Below are 18,959 nucleotides of genomic sequence, written 5' to 3'. Positions count from 1 at the left end.
TTGTGATCGATGAATAATCCTCTTTTTACTGTAACCAAACCCGATGGGTCGTACCGCCTAGTTTTGGATTATCAACATTTAAACTCACATTGTCGAACATGTGCGGTACAAAATACCCATAGTTCTGCAATCGTAGACAGACTTTAAAGGTTTAAAACCACACTCAACATTTCCAATGGCTTTTTTAGTCATAACCTGTCCTCTGTGAGTAGTCAATGGACAGCCTTAACTTCCGGCGGCAAACAAAAACAAGTCAAAACAATGGCCATGGGCTACAAGAACAGCCCAGGCGTTTTTGCCGCATGTGTCGTCTCTTTGTTAGATGGCATAGACCCTGATGCGTACTCGTACGTAGATGATATTTATCTCACGGTGACGAATTATGGCCGCATCACTGTCACGTGGACCTCATCATAGTTTTGTTTGGCGACTACGGTTACAAATTTAACTTTGCAAAATCACATATTGCAGAGTACACAGTGTTGTTTCTGGACAATGAGCTCAACAATGAAGGTAGAGGCTTGGCGCCTCACTTCTTAGAGAAATGTGCACGTTTGCGTTCTCCAACAACCCTGAAAAAATGACAATCTTTGCTGGGATTTTTTAACTTTGATTGAACATACATCCCCGAATATGCCCAGCGTGTCAAGCTGCTATATGCCTTGATACAACCAACCTTTACAAAAGCCAGCTGGCTTCCAGAACATTCAGCTATACTACAATGTTTGCAGTCTTATCTTCTTGAATCTAAATACTTGTTAACACATGACAACTACACAAACCTGGTGATAAGAATTGCACCAGGCGCAGTTGGTTTTACATACTTTTTTTATCACTTTATTTTCCATTTTCAAATACAATAACATTATACAAATGTAGTCGTTCACCAATACGTCAAATTACATTTTGAATCAGGTCCATATCAATAATTGCCACAGTTAATAATCCTCAAGATAATTACCAGATACTAACAGACTGTTAAATGCACTTTGTGCTATGCAAAAGTAAAGGAGAGGAGGGATCCCTGTTGATGTGCTGCATACCATGCATTCACTGGCTAAAGAAAGTCTGGACTGTGATGTATCAGACACTGTTTCTGGGGGTCTTGAAGGAATTAATATGGGCATGGCGCCTGCCAGTCCATTTCGTCCCCCCTCTTCATTTTATCCAGTTATGCCAAAAGACTTTATGGATATGTTTAATGAAATGATCACTGAGGACTTAAAGAAATTAAATGTATCTGTTAAATCCCAAGGTCGTAGACAGAATCACAGAATGAGAAGCTATTGGACATTGATTAAAAACTGTGTGATACAAATTATATTGTAATCATGAGTGCTGATAAGGGTGGAAACATACTTTTGTGGCCAAAATGTGAGTATCTTCAAGAGGCTCAATGCCATCTTACAGATCCCGATTGCTATTGTACAGTTGGTCATGATTATTTGAGCCAGGTTAAATCCACTGTAATGAGTCACCTGCTACAATGGAAAAGGTCTTTTGTCCAAAAACGAATTTCTCTTTCTAAAGAATGACTTCCCTACAACACCTGTCATGTACTTTATTCCTAAGATTCATAAGGGTATCTCTCCTGTACCTGGTAGACCCATAATATCAGCTAGGAATAATCTTTTGGAGGCTATGTCTAAATACGTTGACTACTTTCTCCAGCCACACATGATGTCCCTGCCATCTTTTATTAAGGATACAGGTGATTTTTTAAAAATAAAATACAAGCTATAGAGTGCAAACCTAGCTACATATTGGTTACCATCGATATAGCGTCCTTATACACTAGCATCTTACATACACAAGGTTTGGAAGCCGTCAAACACTTCCTTAACTCTCGTGCCATCAATCTATATGGCCACAACTGCATGCTTCTTCAAATGATTGATCTGTGCCTAAAAAACAATGTTTTCTTATTTTACAAAACTCTGTACCGACAACTGAGAGGGGTTGCCATGGGGGCGTGCGTCTCTCAAACCTATGCCTGCCTCTTGGTTGGTTGGTGGGAGGAGCACGTCCTCAGGTTTGCCCACAAGGAAGCTTGGGATTTACACATCAAATATTATGGCAGATACATTGATGATATTTCTTCATATGGGAGGGCACTGAACAGGAGGCATCTCTTTTTGTAACTTCAATCAATGACAATGCCATAAATTTAGAGTTTACTTCAACTATTAGTTTCCAGAGGGTAGAATTTTTGGATGTGGAGGTGTATGTTTTGGGAAATCAAATGGAAACCAAACTCCACCAAAAGTCCACTACTGGCAACTCAACATTGCATGCCAGTAGTGCACATCTACCTCACCTGATTCGCAGCGTACCATATGGTGAATTCTTAGGTTTACGGCGCATATGCAGTAGTGAACTTGATTTAGAACAATGTCAGAAAGAAGCATTCAATCGCTTCCTAGCTCGTGGTTACAAAATGCTTGATCTAGAGAAAGCCCTAAACAAAGCCAATGCCCGTCCCCGTGAGTTATGCCTAGTGACCAAACAACAACTCAACTTAATCAACACAAGTGAGAACACAAAAGAAAATTTGCAACGAATTAGATTGAATACCTGTTATTGCAGACAAGACAAAACTATTCATAAGATCATCTATAAACATTGCCCTTTCCTCTTAACTGACAATACTCTTAAATTTTTGTTACCTGCTCTTCCAACCATAACCTTTAGGAGAGCGCCTTCTACGAGGGACGCCTTAGTGAAATCCAGCCCAGAGCTTACTCTTAAATCTACTTGGTTATGCAGATGTGGCTTTTTCAAATGCTCAGCCTGTCGAGCTTGTAAATTTGGGATAAATGTATCTGAGTCCTGCACAGCCTTTTGTGACATTCCAGTCTCTATCAAAAGCCACTTTACATGCCATACAGATTTTGCAGTGTACGTTCTTGAGGGCATTTGCCATCTCAAATACATCCGCAGTACTAAGTTGCCAGTGTTTTATCACATTTTGCAACATCTGCGTGCGATCATTAACTCTGATTCTAACTACCCAGTTGCCCAGCACTTTAAAGCCAATCATTCAAACAAAGTCTGTGACCTAAGCTATTTTGTAATAGGGGCTCTCCCTCCATCTGTTCGAGGGGGCAAACTGGAAAGACAGTTACGTCAGTTGGAGTCCTCCTTTATTCTTTTTCCAGATACTAGAATACCAAAAGGACTTAACACCAGTGAAGATCTCCACAATTTTCTATAAATAGTCTTTTAGGTAAATAATATTGCCTCTTTTATGAGTAATTGTTCTGCAAGCTGAATTTATTTGATAATCAGTAATGATTAACAGCAGTTTGAGTTTTCCCGTAATGTGACTATCATTGAACTGAATCTCAGTTAAGTGACTATTTTTGCCCAAATGATATTGATTTTGATACTGTCATCTTCCTCATTTCTTGTACTTCTCATTGGCAGCTTTATCATAAATATTAGCACTTTATTGCACATTTTTTAAACTATTCAGCCATCTTTTGCACTAGCCCCACCGTTTGTAGTTGTTTTTTATCTTTATTTATTGTGGTGTTTTTAAGTATCACTATTTGCACAATACTTGACATTTGCCTTTTAGGAGCAATGTTTGTTCTTATTTATTCATTAGCAGCCTTTTATATATTTATGCTCAAATGCTTTTGTAGTAGGCCACTATTGGTATCAGTCTATATAATTGCTTTATGACTACCACACAACGACCCAGCGAAAGCCTAAGTAGTACTGCGCCCATTCCCGCTGGTAAAGTTCCATCTTCAAGTCCAACTAAGTTACAATCTACGGGCAGAGCTCCTATAAATCAACCAAGGGTTAACCATCGCTCCTTGGACCTACCACACATCGATCTACCGCCTGAGAGTGCTCCCTACGTGGTCGTCCTTACTGGGGTCCCTAAGTTGGCCCCAAACAGACTAGAATCAATTATGGAACAAATTCATTTGTTGAACACACATAGACCTTTGCCAAATAGTGTTCAAAGTAAGATTCTGTTTGTTAGAAGAGTGAGGTGGGTGGGTCTAAAACCGAAAGACATGGTCAGGATTGTGTTGTAATAAATTTCCAGAACAGTAGGGTAACTGATCACGTGTGTAGTAGTCGTTTTGATAGTTCAGGTACAACTATCAAAACCCTAAAGCTAAGCTACTTCTATCCACCAGCCAACCCATACTATTCTTATCACATCTGGAATTCTGACTATTGGCACTCACAAGAAGACGATATGAAGAGGGCATGCGGGGATGGAGGGGGACTGATGACGTTTTGGGTTTCCCAGTCAACAACAGGTTCAGTCTATTGGATCAGGTAGATTGACCACAAATGTCCCCTATCTCCGAAGTATTACCCTTACTAGCAGATTATGGGATGGAAAGACGGGGGGGATGGTAGGGCTTCTTGATCTCCCACCCCCCATTCAAGGTTGTTTCCATGACGGTGGGAAATCACCCTTTCCCACGAGGTAGACAGTGGTTACTCCACTAATATCCCATAATGCCGCACCCCCTGTTCAAAGTTTGTCCTTACATCCAGTTCTAGTCCAAAACGGGCCCAACATTGCATTAGGGGGATCTAATAGCTTGGGTTTTCAGGATAACTTGGAATGCAGGCCGTTTCTTCAAAATGCGACCTTAAAAATGTTATCCTGGAATATAGCGGGACTTGCTGCCAACCTAGAAATCCCTGATTGGTGCGCTTTTGTAGACCTTCATGGGATTTGCCTATTTCAGGAAACTTGGGCTCTTAATCCCACGCACAGAATGGGATATGTCACCTATATGGAGCCAGCTATAAAGGGCCCAAGAGGCAGACCATCTGGGGGGCTGTGCATATGGGTAGGTGCCCACCTTGGATTCACAATGAAAAGAATTGATACCAATAGTTCTGATCTGACATGTATCCTACTGTCCCAAATCAAAACACCAAAACTGGGACTTATTAATATCTATTCGCAGCCAGTTCCAACAGGAGGCACCTCCCAGACTTTAGACTCTCTGACCACTTTACTACACTCCCTCCCGGGCGACGTTGCACTGCTGATTGGTGAAGAGTTCAATTGTCACTTCGAGCCATTTAACGGTGTTTCCCAGATTACAACGGAAGAGGACGAAACTTGGCTAGTCCCGCCCCCGAATATCTATCCAGTGAAATATTGGTCAGCCCTGGTACTTCAGCTAACCTCCCTCACCTATTCTTTTTCAATCAGAGCGTGTAATGGGCGATTTCAGGGGGACAGCCCAGGGAAGTCAACTTACAGTGGAATGGGGCACACCTCCGTAATCGATTACTTCATGGTTAGCATGGCCTTGTGGCCTAAAATCCACAATTTTCACATAACCAGTCGTACGGAAAGTGACCACAATCCCCTGGCCATAGAGACGAACTTCCACCTGACCGACGAAGGCCAAGACAGGGAATCCCCCCGAACTAGTGACCTCATAATAATTCAAGGAGGGAGGAGAATTTGATGGGCAACCATGAAGCTGTCCACCGAAAACATGGCCAAAATGTACCTGAGTTTAATCCCCTTGCTAGAAAGGGCCAATTTAACTACTGCTCTCCCCTTTGAAAATGGTGTGGGAAGCGACCTTTTTGGAACACACAGGGAACTAACCTCACTATTGGCGGACTGGTTTTTATAAAACAGCCCCCATCAAACCTAGAATGCACGGCAAAAGAAACCCTTGGTTTAATGAGAGCTGCAGGGATGCGAAGGGTGCACTGCTTTCGGCACTGAAACAAGGCACGTTGATTTCAGTTACCGAAGCCAGGCAGGCAAGCCAGGCAGGCAAGCCAGGCAGGCATACAAGCAAATTATTATTATTTTTTTTTTTTAAGTTTTTGAAAACCTTTATTTGAGGAAATGGATGCATACAAATACGGGCCTACAACCCGGGGGCCGGCCACGGAACAAAACTGGAAAGCACCATTATCAATTAAAGGCACAGAGTGGTTGGACGATATTACCCAAAGCTGCAAGTCCATGATATTAACGAAATGGAACCACTCGACATAGGATCAGAGGAGGTTAATTTTTATATATTAAAAGAATAAAGGATAAGTTGTATAGGCAGCAACCTGGTGTACATGGTGGGGAACAAAACCAAATATATCATTTCAGTAAAGCCACAAAGCATTAATCAGAGAGGTCCAGATCATGCAAAATATAGGTTCACGTGCAGTTCCTCATTGGTAGTGTCCACTCGCGACCTCATGTACCCAGGGACAAATTGAACAGCGTTTCCGTAATAGTAAAAACCATCAGGGAGACAAATAATTTGCAATCATTATACAACCCAACCCTAAAAATAAGAAGACAAAAATACTAAAAAGAAGAGTGGGTAGGGGGACTCCACGTTACTGTACCCGCCCCACAGTGGTAGTGGCGATCAATAATACAAATAGCGAATGTGCTTAGGGGCGGGGCAACTAATTCAGGATAAACAGAGTCGTGGGCATCATATTACATATAATACCAATTCCTCCCCCCCAATACCTCACCCCGCGGGAGTACGCACAGTCGTGGAGATCCAAGAAAAGGACACAAAAGAGCCATAGAAACAAAGAACTATCTAATAGACCCGATCCACCCGCCCCACCCTGCACCCCTGCAGAAGGCTATGGCCTACCCCCCCAGCAGCGTGCCTGTCGCCCTAATTATGAACCCGAAATATAGAGTAAGACGGTATAGAGAAAGGAAAGAGAAAGAGAAAAAAGGAAAACCTGGGGAGAGGAACCATGTAGCAGAAGGCGCGGCCCCCGCCCCCCGCCCCACAAACCATGAGCATGGCCCAGAACAAAACTGGCAAGTGTCCACTTATCCATAGGTATGAAGGAATCAACAAAGTATCACAATTTGGTGCAGTCCATAAATCCGTGCGCCGATTAGTAGTCCTCCGAAGTAAGAACCGGACTCATCCTAGTCCTTTCTTAGCTAACGCCACAATGTACATCGATGCAGTGGACATAAAACATGGCGATGAGAAAAGGCCGGGAAAAAGTCGCTGGACGATCAATGGAAGCAACCCATAAGATCTCCCCTGCCGAGGGCAATGTAGAAGCTGTGCATGGTAGTCGTATATACCAGTGTCAATGAGCACCAGCGGTTCCACCCGCTCACGTATCGGATCATCGCTACCCCAACCAGGAAGCGGGGAACAATCAACGACCACCTCGGGCCCATCCGCGTCTTCAAGAGAAGACCCGGGAGCAATGGCGGCCGTTACATCGTTCTGTACACAAGAGTCCTGGGCCATGGTCAACCTCCAAATCTCCAACGCTTGCAGGACGTCGCCAATCGTGAGCTTGCGCTCACCAGTGCAGGCCCAAGCGGAACACAAGGGCAAGGAGTCGGCACCCAGGATAGTTACACAGGACATGGCCTCAGCCGCCATTTTGCGACAATTGCGCCGTCTCTTCGAGATCAACTCCAGTGGTGTGCTCACATGTAGGGCCCCCGCGGGATCTCCTTCAAGCGCACAAGCCGCACCTGTGGCGCTGATATGGTGACCACCAAGAGAGGGGGACCCGCCGGCGACTCCGCTCCGCTCGATGGAGCCCGGCACGGCCGGACGGCAACAAAGGGGGGAGCCACCAACACGGCGTCCCCCACACAGAACTTGCCGCACACCACCTCTGGAGCACCGGACGGCAGTCCCAGGCGCGTTCATTTGCCTCCGGGCTCTTCGCACATCGGCATCTTCCGGCCGGCCCCAATCCTCCTCCCGAGGCCGCCGCCGGCACCATCTCGCCGGCAGCTCGCTAAGGGCGAGGCCCCGGTCTCAATCCCGGAGAGGCCGCACTTTCCGGAAGGGCGCCGCTGCGGACCCACCGAGCGCCGGAACCACCAGGATGGATGGTAAGTGACTGTAGAGCTTTGCATATAGGTTGTTGTCCTTTTTGGGCAGGATAAGTGCCAGGATATTCGAGTTTAGGCAGGTAGGCTGGCGGAGCCGAGCTAACGTGGGACCATCTCGATGTCGAGCTTGGCTCCTCCCCCCAAATTATTTTTTTTAATAAAACTTTTATTTATGGTTTTGCAGAAAAGAAAGGAAGAGGAAAGAAAAGAAAATTTACAAGCGGCAGACCTGCAACATTCCCCACACAGGGGGTGCTGTAAGAATCGTAAAGGGAGGCAAATGAGGCAATATAGTATATCAATAAAGGTCAGATCTCAGAGTCAGTGCTCGCCGAGGAGAAGCAAAGAAAACAGGCTCAAGCCACTTCACGGTCAACCGACCGGCAATTCTAGCCAAAGAGATGACAAGGCCCACGTTGAGTATCAGTGCTGCGCAAGACCCAAAAAATCTGAGAGCCTCTACAGGCTATGCGGTGCCGCAACAGGTAGCAAACTAACAGCCCCAACTTAGTCCCCCCCTACCCCCCTCCCCCCCAGGTGGTGGCGCCAACACACACATTCATTCTCAGTCCCTCAGTCATACAATCTAATTAAATCTGGAAAAGGTGAAGGGCACGAAAGGCGGATGGGCAGACCGCAGAGGGTAGACCCTGTGACAGGAAGCGAACCAGGGGACCCCAACGGAACCGGATGTTCTTAAAGCTGCCCAGGAAGATGTCCGCCACTCTCTCCATGCTCAGTAATCTCCACAGTCTCGCGTGCCAGAGCGATATAGCTGGGGCGGTCGGTTTCTTCCAGGCAGCAGCCAGCGTAAGCTTGGCGGCTCCAAGGCAGAGCCATAGGATATGTTTATCCGCCTTTGTTTGATGTTCTAACACCGGGTCGCGGAGACCTAGGAGGACATAAGCCATAGAGTCCGGGACCGGATACCCCAGGTTGTCCTTGATGTGGGATAGAATTTCAGCCTAGAACGGGAGAATGATCGGGCAGTCGCACCAAATGTGGCGGAAGTCCCCCAACAGACCACAGCCCCTCCAACACCTGTCCGAAGAGGCCGGGAATATGCGATGTAATTTGGACAGGTTGAGGTACCAATCTAGCATGGTTTTGAGATGAGCCTCTCTTAAATCTACCGAGTGGTTGTGTGCTGCGATTTCTCGCCAGAGACCTTTCCATTCCTCATCCGTAACGTCTCGGCCCAAAAGGACCTCCCAATGTTCCATGTAGCGGGGACGGGGGAGACTGCAGTGGTCAGCAACAGCCCATATAGGAAGGAGATCGTCCCCTTCATAGTGGAAGTGCGGAGGATAAAGGCCTCAAATGGTGAGAATGGTCTCGTGGCGGCATCTTCTATACCCGCTGAGGTCGCCCAATGGAGAAGCTGGACATGGCGGAAGCGCTCCGTGGCCGGGAGCCCATAACCTTGCATGCAGTTGTGAAATGTAAGAGGCGCCGTTCCGTGGAACAAATGCGTAAGAGCTCTGCATCCTTCCTCTCTCCACAATCGGAAGGGTCCCTCCTGCATCGCCGGTGGTAAGGCCGGATTAAAGTGTATGGGAGTAAAGGGGGACGGAAACGTGGTCCAGCGGTCATCACCAGTGACCGTATCCCACACCTTCAGGACAGTGCTAGTGGGCGTGCTGATGTAGGCATTCTTGGGCCTGTCCACCTTGGGCTTCCAGGCCAAATCCCAGATCGATCTTCCAGCTACACTCCTGTCCATATGCAGCCAGTGTTTCTCTGAGAGCTGCTGCGGCCATTCTACCAGTACCCGCAGCTGCGCAGCTTTATAGTACAGGTGCATGTCTGGGAGTCCCACTCCTCCCTCCTTCCACGGGCGTCGCAGAGTCGCGAAGGAGAAGCGCGCCCGTCCACCTTCTTATGTTATGTTAATAACATTTATTTGGCGCACAGCTGCCCCAGCGAAGGGGCGTCCTGGCGCCTGATCAGATGCCACAACATAACAGGTCCGAGCTGAAGCAGAAGGATCACATCACAGGGACAAACAGGTGAGTTTTGATGGCGCGTCTGAAAAGAGTGAGACTATTTAGGGCACGAATGTGTCCAGGAAGGGAATTCCAAAGATCAGCCGCCAGAATACGAAAGGAGCGTCCTCCCATCCTACTCAGTCTGAACCTAGGCTTAATCGCCAGATGGTGAGATTCAGACCTGAGGGACCGCGTGGGGACATACGGAGAGATAAGGCCCGCAAGGGCGGGAGGGGAGGAAAGCTTCAAGATCTTAAATGTCAGACAGAGGGCCTTAAATTTGATTCTCTGTCTGACCGGAAGCCAATGAAGGGAGGTCAGAACCGTGGAGACGGAGCAGCGTCTCGGAAGGCCCACAATGGCCCGTGCGGCAGCATTCTGCACTCTCTGGAGCCTAGTAGCCTCAGCCTGATTAACTCCAAGCAGCAGAGCACTACCGTAATCTAGCCGAGAAAGGATAGAGGCCTGAACCACCAGTTGCCGCGTGGGGGGGTCGAAGAATTTGAGGACAGGTCTCAGTCCTCGCAGTATACCAAAGCAGGTAGCTGCTGTCTTCTTAGTATGACTGGTAAAAGAAAGGTTGGAATCCAGCCAGACCCCCAGGTTTTTAACTTCAGCCGCTGGAATTGGGGACACCCCCAATTCGGGAGGCCACCACTGGTCTCCCCAAAGTTCCGCTTGCTTCCCTAGAACCAGGACCTCGGTTTTCTTAGCATTGAGCTGAAGGCAGTTGTCACGCATCCAGTTAGCCACAGCTATAAGTCCTGCACGGAATCTGGGTGCATTCACCTCAGGGTCCCCACTGAGTGTCACCGCCAGCTGCGTGTCGTCGGCGTACGATGTCATGGTAAGGCCACATTGCCTGACGACAGCAGCCAGCGGTTTCACATACAGATTGAACAGTGTGGGGCTTAAAGCAGAGCCCTAAGGGACTCCCAGACCCAGAGAATGGAAAGAGGACTGGCCAGGTGGAATGGCTACTTTGAAAAACCGGTCCGAGAGGAAGGAGCGGAACCACTGAAGAGCCTTCCCCACAATACCCACTTCCTCCAGGCGCCGCATCAAAATGTCATGAGACACCGTGTCGAACGCGGCGCTCAGGTCTAATAATAGGAGCGCCGCAGTCTGCCCCGCATCCAGCACTGACCGCAAATGCTCGTCATAAAGAGCAGGGCAGTCTCAGCAGCATCAGGGTTTTAAGGCGTCGGAAGAAATCCACCTCTATGGGGATGGGAAGGGCCTGGAAAAGATACAGAAATTTAGGGAGGAGGACCATTTTTAAAGCATGGATCTTACCAAGCCATGAAATATATTTCTGTTTCCATCGATCCAGGTCCGCTCGAACCGCCGCCAGCATCGGGGGGAAGTTTGCTGTGAATAATGATCGTATGGTAGGGGTCAACCGAACTCCCAAGTACAATAGGGAGGTAGATGCCCATGACAAAGGCGTGAGCAAGCGCACCCGCTCCATTTCTGCTGGAGGGAGAGTCAGGTTCAGTATGTACGATTTGCCAAAGGTAACCTTAAATCCGGCCACTGCTTGAAATTCAGATAGCACGGTTTGAATATGCGACAACGAATGAGCTGGATCCCCCACCAACAACAGCACGTCATCCGCAAATAGGGAGATTTTGTGCTGTTCACCTGTAAAGGGAAGGCCCTTTATCTGCTCCTGCTCCCGTACCGCAAGAGCTAGGGGCTCGATGCTCAAAGCGAAGAGGAGAGGGGAAAGGGTATAGCCCTGCCTTGTTCCCCGGGAGTGAGTGAAGCAGGCGGATCGATGCCCGTTGATTACCACCCTAGAACTAGGGCTGCTGTAGTTTGCACGGATCATTGTTATGATCTGGTGCGAAAAGCCAAAGGCTTCCAGGGTGCGGAACATGAACCCCCAATCCACACGGTCGAATGCTTTTTCTGTGTCAAGCCCCACCAGTACTGCCGGGATGCGAAATCGGGTGACCTTCTCTATCAGGTGTATCACCCGCCGTAAGTTGTCATGTGTCTGTCGGCCTTTAATGAACCCGGATTGATCTGGGTGAATGATGGCCGGCATCAGGTCCTGGAGCCTGCGTGCAATGATAGAGGAGTATAATTTAGCATCGATATTAAGGAGAGCTATCGGGTGATACGACGAGCATTTGGAGGGATCCTTCTCTGGTTTGGGGATCACGGTTATCATGGCCTCGGCCATAGTCCCTGAGGTTCCCCCAGTGATTGCCATTTCATTGAAGAGGGATACCAGAAAGTCGCATAGCTCTGCCGCAAATGATTTATAAAAGACGGCAGTGTAGCCGTCTGGGCCCGGCGCCTTGTGGAGCCTCAGGTCCCCAATAGCGTCCAGCACCTCCTCCCTGGATATGGGGGCAGCCAAAAGCTCATTCCACTCCTTAGAGACCTGTGGTATGGGGAGGTCAGCCAGGAACCGTTCTTGAGCTTCCCGGTCAAAAGAGTCACCCTCATAGAGTGCAGCATAAAAGCGGCCAAAGATGTCCGCCTTGTCCCCATCCGATGCTGCAGGGACCCCGCTGGGTCCTGGATTCCTCCAATGTATTCCTTCTCTCTCTTGTCCCGGAGCTGACGAGCCAAGTGCCTTCCTACCTTATTCCCCTGCGAATAGGAGACACGCCGAAGCCTCAGGAGGGTAAGTTCAGCTCGGTTGTTGTAGTGGGCCTTCAATTTACCCCGCACAGCTGTTAACGGCCGGAGAGTCGCTCTAGACGGGTTCGATTTGTGCGCCTGCTCCAAGAGAGCAAGTTCCGCCTCTAAGTCCTCTCGCTACTTTCTCCTCAACTTATTGAGGTTTGCGTTGAGACCCAGGCAGGTGCCCCGCAGCGAGGCTTTGCACGCGTCCCATGTGTTAAACATCGAAGTGTCAGACGCCGGGTTGAGGGCCAGAAACTCCCTAATGGCTTTCCGTAGCTCTTTACAGGATGCATCATCCCGGACAAGCGCTGCTGGAAAGTACCTCTTCCTCACACCGTCTCCCCTCACCAACCAATGCATCCCGAGAACCAGCAAGCTATGATCTGACACGGAGAGCGGAAAAATGCTAGAATCACGGACATCTGCCCTGAGGGCTTGGCTTAAAAAGGTATGATCCAGGCGAGAATATGAAAGGTGGACGTGGGAAAAAAAGGTATAATCTCGGGCCTGGGGATGCAAGGAACGCCAGCTGTCAATCAATCCTAAATCACCCATAAGGCGTTGCCTTTCAGCGGAGAAAACACCGGTGTCCGCCCTCTGGGCACGGGAGCTGTCTAGGTCCTTGTCCCACACCATGTTGAAATCACCCATTAAGAACAGATACCCCTCTACGAAGTCCCCCACTTTATCCAACAGATCCTGGAGAAAGCCATTCTGCCTAGTATTGGGAACATATACCACCACAAACATGCACAATCTGCCGTAAAGCAGCCCCTTGACCATCAGCCAGCGCCCTTCCTTATCACAACTTACCCCCATAGGTTGGAAGTGGAGAGATGCCCGGAAGAGAAGAGCCACACCCCCTGTGTTTAGTGGGAGCAGAGGACCTATAAACAAGGGGGAAATGTTTGTGTCTGAGCCGGAGCTCATCTCTACGCGCTAGGTTGGTCTCCTGGAGACCCACGACATCTAAGTGATGGTCAGACAAGTATTTCCAAAGTTTTTGGCGTTTCTGTGGGGAGTTGAGGCCCTTTACATTCCATGTTCCAATACTAAGCGGCATGAGGAGACATTAGAACCCATCGCTGTGCACTCGTTCTGGCAACATGCCCCTGCCCCCTCCCCGCCAAGGGCAGCCAGGCAACTCCTCGTTTCCCACTCATATCCCGCTCCCTTCCACCCAGCCCCCCCCACATCCCAGATCCCCGCACCAAGCCCATAAACTCCTCAAAGCCCGATCCCACAGCAGCCAAAATGTAGTTTCAGTCACAGCATATAACCAGTGATCGCCTCCGCCTAAGAACCTGGTATCCAGAGGCCCATATGTTACACCTCCAGAAGGGAAAAGACTCACCGCACTCACACATCGGTCGCCACCACCACCCAGCCCAGTCCCAACCCAATCCCCAACAATCCCTGCATTCAATCGTCTCCCAGACCCCTCCAGTCTCCCACCGCAGAAACAAACAAGAACAATGTACTTAGCAGTCCCAGTGGATAGTAGTTCGTAGAGTTCCTCCTGGGCTGGGGACGGGGCACCACTGTTGGGTCCCCCAGGGCCACGGTCCGGGGTGTCTTCTCATTAAGTACAACCATACCCACGGTACCTAAGTTCACGTGCCCCTCCGGCACCATACGACCATCAGCTCAACAGTCAGGCCGCTCCGGAGCTCTGCTGGGAAGACGCCAATGTCGCTGAAGCCACCAATGCCACCGCTTCTCGCCTCTCCTGTAGGCTAGTTGTACGATCAGGCCTTCTACGATCTGTCTCCGGGCCCACTCTTTGCCAGGAGGAGGACCGTCTACGCCTCCGTGATGGTGAACTGCCAGCCTCTTGTGACGGAGTCGTGTCGTCTAGGCCCAGAAGATCCTTCGCCACCTGGAGAGAACGAATTTGCGCAAGTCTGTTTTGCCACCGAAAGATGATGCGGAAGGGGTGACCCCACGAGTAAGAAATGTTACGTTCTCGCAGAAAGGTGGTCACTGGGCGGAACTCTTGCCTCTTCTGAAGCGTCGATGCTGCTAAATCCTGATAAAGTTGAGGACGGTGCTCTTGGAATTGCAATGACGGGATATCCCGCGCTTTCCGCAGGATACGTTCCTTTAACTGGGAGTCATGCACGCAGACTAGAATGTCAGGGGGTGGCCCTCCTCCCCGCTTAGGCAGTCTGACCCTGTGGACCCTGTCCATCCTGATATCCTGTACATCCTCCTCGCCCAGTATCTGCAAGAAAAGTGCCTGCACATAGCCTCGTAGGTCACCTGCTTCACCGTCCCATGGCACCACTCGTATGCGGATGTTATTCCGGCGGGAACGGTTCTCCAAATCCTCCGTATGAGCCTGGAGGTCTAGGTTCTGCTCCGTGAGCCGAATTATATCCTGCTGCAATTGGTGGACATTGTTCGCCATGCTTAGATCGTGATCCTCCAAGGTTGCCACCCGCTCTCCGATGCCATCCACATCTCTCCGCACCTCCGGGAGGTCCGAGGCCAGTTGAGCGCGGAGCTCGGAGATGTCTTCCTTGAAAGATGCTAAGAGTTCTGTCATGAAAGCCTTGGTTGCAGGGGCCTCATCGTCCGTTTGCCTGGGCGATACACTGGGTCTGGGGGATGCCGGCTGCTGAGAATTTTTTGATTCGCCATCCTTGCCAGGCTTCCCTTTGCGCAGCATGGAAGACATTGCGGCGGCACCCCGGCTCATTCGAGTAGTCTGGACGAGAGATCAGCCTCCAACCGCGCACAAGTCTATCAAGTTGATTGCACACCGTCCCAGTCGACTCCAGTGGCCCCTCGGTAAGGTCAGGAGGACCACGCGGTGTATGGCGTCGGCTGTACGCACCAGTCCCTGGAAAAGGCGGCTCCGGGCCAACGGTAGCAGTCTGAAGGGCCCCAATCGCCCACTCGCTGGGGCGTCAGCAATACCTTGGTGCAGGGAAAGGCACAATGTCCGGGGGCCCTCCACGCCTCGTGACGCCACAAAGCGGACCTTCGATGCTGTAGGCCCGTAGGCCTCGGTGTCAATGTCAAGACAGTGATCTCCTGTGTCGAGCTGCACTCCGTTGCGGGGCCACGACGTCCAAAGCGCTGTGTCCCCAGTACACTCAGCCGACCCACCTTCTACAGCGGGGGGGAGCGAGGGTCACCCCAAGAGGCAAACCAGTCCGCCAGCAGTCCGCCACGTGAACCCGGGGTTCTTCGGCGATCACTCGCTTCTCCGGGCCGTCTCACCGTACCGAGCCCAGCGGTGTGCCGTGCTCATTTAGCTCCCTCAAGCTTCCACGAACGCAAGCAGCTCAGCAGCAGGGCAGGCCTCAGTGCTCGACCCCGTCCAGCGCGGGAACTAGGCCACAGGCCCCGGCGTCGCGTAGTCCAGGAGGCCGGGTGGCGCAGTCCCCACCACCGGGCCGTGTCCCCTCACTCCCGCCAGGAGCCGTCGAGGAATCCCGGGCACCTCGCCGCTCCTCCGGGCAATTGAGAACGCCTCCTGTGGGCCCCCGCAGCACAGTATGTGCCGGTGCTATATCCAGGCCGCAAGCCTTGGGGTCGCGTAGGCAGCAGGTCGGGAGGCGCAAGCCCCTCCGCGTCTGGGCCCCAGCACCGCTCCTCGCCCAGAATCAGCAGACGTGGCCGGAAAACTCCTCGTCCCTCTGGGCGGCCTCGGTCGATACCTCCTGGGCAGTCTCGGTCCACAATTCCCTCCGGTCAGGCCGCAACCTCTGGGGACTGCGCAGTGTTACTCCTCACCTGCACGGCTCGCCCGCTCCGGTCCTGGCGTCGCTCCTAGGGCGTCTCCGCAGCTAGCTCGGGGTCGTCAGTTGGGCACGACCCCCGGGAGATGCAAGGGTACCCAGAGAGTTTGAATTTGAATTTTGAATTTGAAGGGATTTGTATAGCGCTCGTACACCTAGCGGTTTCTTGGCGCTAACTGGCAACTGCTACTCGGGGAGTAGGAGAGGTAGGGAAAGTGACCGTTCAAGATGGGAAGGCTTGGGTGAAGAGGAAGGTCTTGAGGTCTCTGCGAAAAAGAGGGTACTGGGTGCAGGTTCTAAGAGAAGATGGGAGGGAGTTCCAAAAAGCTGGGCCCGGGGTTGCAAACTTGCAGCCCCCCCACTTCTTCCGTTTGAAGCGGGGGACCACGAGAAGGTGGTGGGAAGAGGATCGGAGATCTCGTGAGGGAATATAGTTTTTTGAATGGCAGAATTAATGAAGGAGGGGGCAGAGCCTGTCCGGCTTTAAAGATGGTGCAGCCGAGCTTGAATAAGGCACGCTGCCGGACAGGGAGCCAGTGCAGGAAGAAGAGGAGGGGAGTTACATGATGTGATTTAGGTAAGTTAAAAACCAGCCGAGCGGCCTGGTTTTGAACCAGTTGAAGACGCCTCATGAGATAGTCGGGCATGCCATGGTAGAGGGCATTGCCGTAATCTAGGCGAGATGTTACCATGGCCAGGAGTATTAACTTGAGCGCGTCGGGGGCGAAGAATCGTGAGACTCTGCGAATTGTCCTGAGGGAGAGGAAGGCTGAGGATACCACAGCAGAGACTTGAGAGTGTAGGGAGAGTTGGTTGTTGATTTTGAACCCAAGGGTTTTGACGGAAGAAACAGGAGTGGGAACCTAAAGAAGGGGGCCAAAAAGAAGAGGACCAGGGACTGGAGCAACCACCTGTCAACACATACTCTGTTTTATCGGGATTGAGTTTCAGGTGGTTGAAATTCTTCCAGTCCTGGATGAAAGTCATGATGGACTGGACCTTAGACATAGACTCGTGGGAAGAGGAAAGGGAAGTAATGAGCTGGAGATCGTCTGCGTAGTTGTACACAGAGACCTCCAGTTGCTGTAAAGCAAAGATGAGGGTGGCGATGTAAAGGTTAAATAAAAGGGGGGACAAAGAGGAACCTTGGGGGACCCCGCACTGGATGGGTTGAAATTCAGCAGAGAACTCTCCCAAGCGAACCGCCTGAGTCCGGCCGCTCAAGAGGGAGGATAGCCATAGCAGGGCTGTTCCTCCGATTCCCGCCGCCTCGACACGTGAAAGTAAGATGGTATGGTCCACCGTGTCGAATGCGGCGGAAAGATCCAAGAGGATCAAGGCCTGAGGTTGATTAATATCCATTCCTTGTCGTAGGTTGTCCAGTACAGATATTATAACGGACTCAGTTGAGTGGGCTGGGCGGAAACCGGCCTGTCTCGGGGCCAAAACACCATGTCTCTCCACGAACTCACTCAAGGTTTTTACTACGTGTCGTTCCAATACCTTTGCCAAGAAAGGCAAAAGGGAGATGGGGCGGTAGTTGACTGGATCCGAGGGATCCGCCCCAGGTTTTTTTAAGAACGGAACGATCACTGCCGATTTGAGTGCTGGGGTAACAATGCCCTGAGCCAGCGAGCTGTTAAGAAGCGCTAAGGGTGGTGAAGGGCAGTGGGTGTAGATCTGCTTTAAAATGTAGGCAGGGCAGGGGTCCATTGGGGAGCCGGATTTGACCAGCGGGAGGATGGAGAAGAATGAATCGGTCGAGAGGGGAGGAATTGAAGCCAGGTGTGCAGTAGCCGGAGGACGGCAGGGGTCAGTGAAGGCCGGAGATGGAGGGGGAATTTTAGCTTTGATTTTACTGATTTTGTCTAGGAAGAAGTGATTGAGGGAATCGCATAGTGGTTGTGAGGGGGAAGGTTTGAGTGAGGCTCTGTCGGAAAAGGCGAGGTCTTGGACGATGGAGAAAATTTCTCTCGGCCGGTTCTCTGCGAGTTGGATTTTGGATGAAAAGTAGGTTTTCTTAGTGTCTAGTATGGCTTTCTTATATTGTGCAAGAAGTTCAGTATACCGGGTTTTAGCAACAGGGCAATAGTTCCGTCTCCATTGTCGTTCAGCTTGGCGGAGAGTGAGTTTTTGGATCTTTAGATCGTCCGAGAACCAGCGGTTTGCATCTTTGGGGCGTTTGGTTGCGATGCGTTTTAGAGGAGCGATAGTATCGCAACCAGCCCGTAGCCAGTTGCTGATAGCTTCTACCTGACCAGAGGAAGGCAGCCCGGTAAGATCGGGGCTGGAAGAGGAAAGGGAGGTAGATAGAGCTTCGACATCAACGCGGTTCCATGATCGCGCCCAGACATTTCTCGCAGGAGTGGGCTTAGGTGATGAGAAGGGGGATAGGGAGAAGGTGATCAGTGAATGATCTGACCATAGACAGGGGGAAATAGAGAGAGAAATGACCGGGCAATCACGTTGCCAGATTTGGTCAAGGATGTGTCCCAGCCTGTGCGTGGGAGCATTGACGACTGATGTAAAGTTGAGCGACTGAAGGGAGTCTGAGAACTCTTTGGAAGTTGCACATTCCGCGGGGTCGGAGGGCCAGAAGTTAAAGTCTCCCAGGACTATGATGGAAGAATGGTTAACAACCAGAGTCGCCATTAGGTCTTGGAAGCTGGGGAGGAACGTTTGAGGGGAGGACGGGGGTCGGTAAACAAGGACGCAAGTAAGAGGGGG

This window comes from Lissotriton vulgaris, chromosome 6 (assembly GCF_964263255.1).
Source record: "Lissotriton vulgaris chromosome 6, aLisVul1.2, whole genome shotgun sequence".
Classification (NCBI taxonomy): domain Eukaryota; kingdom Metazoa; phylum Chordata; class Amphibia; order Caudata; family Salamandridae; genus Lissotriton; species Lissotriton vulgaris.
The sequence above is the reverse complement of the archived record's forward strand: the minus strand, read 5'-3'. Positions refer to the sequence as shown.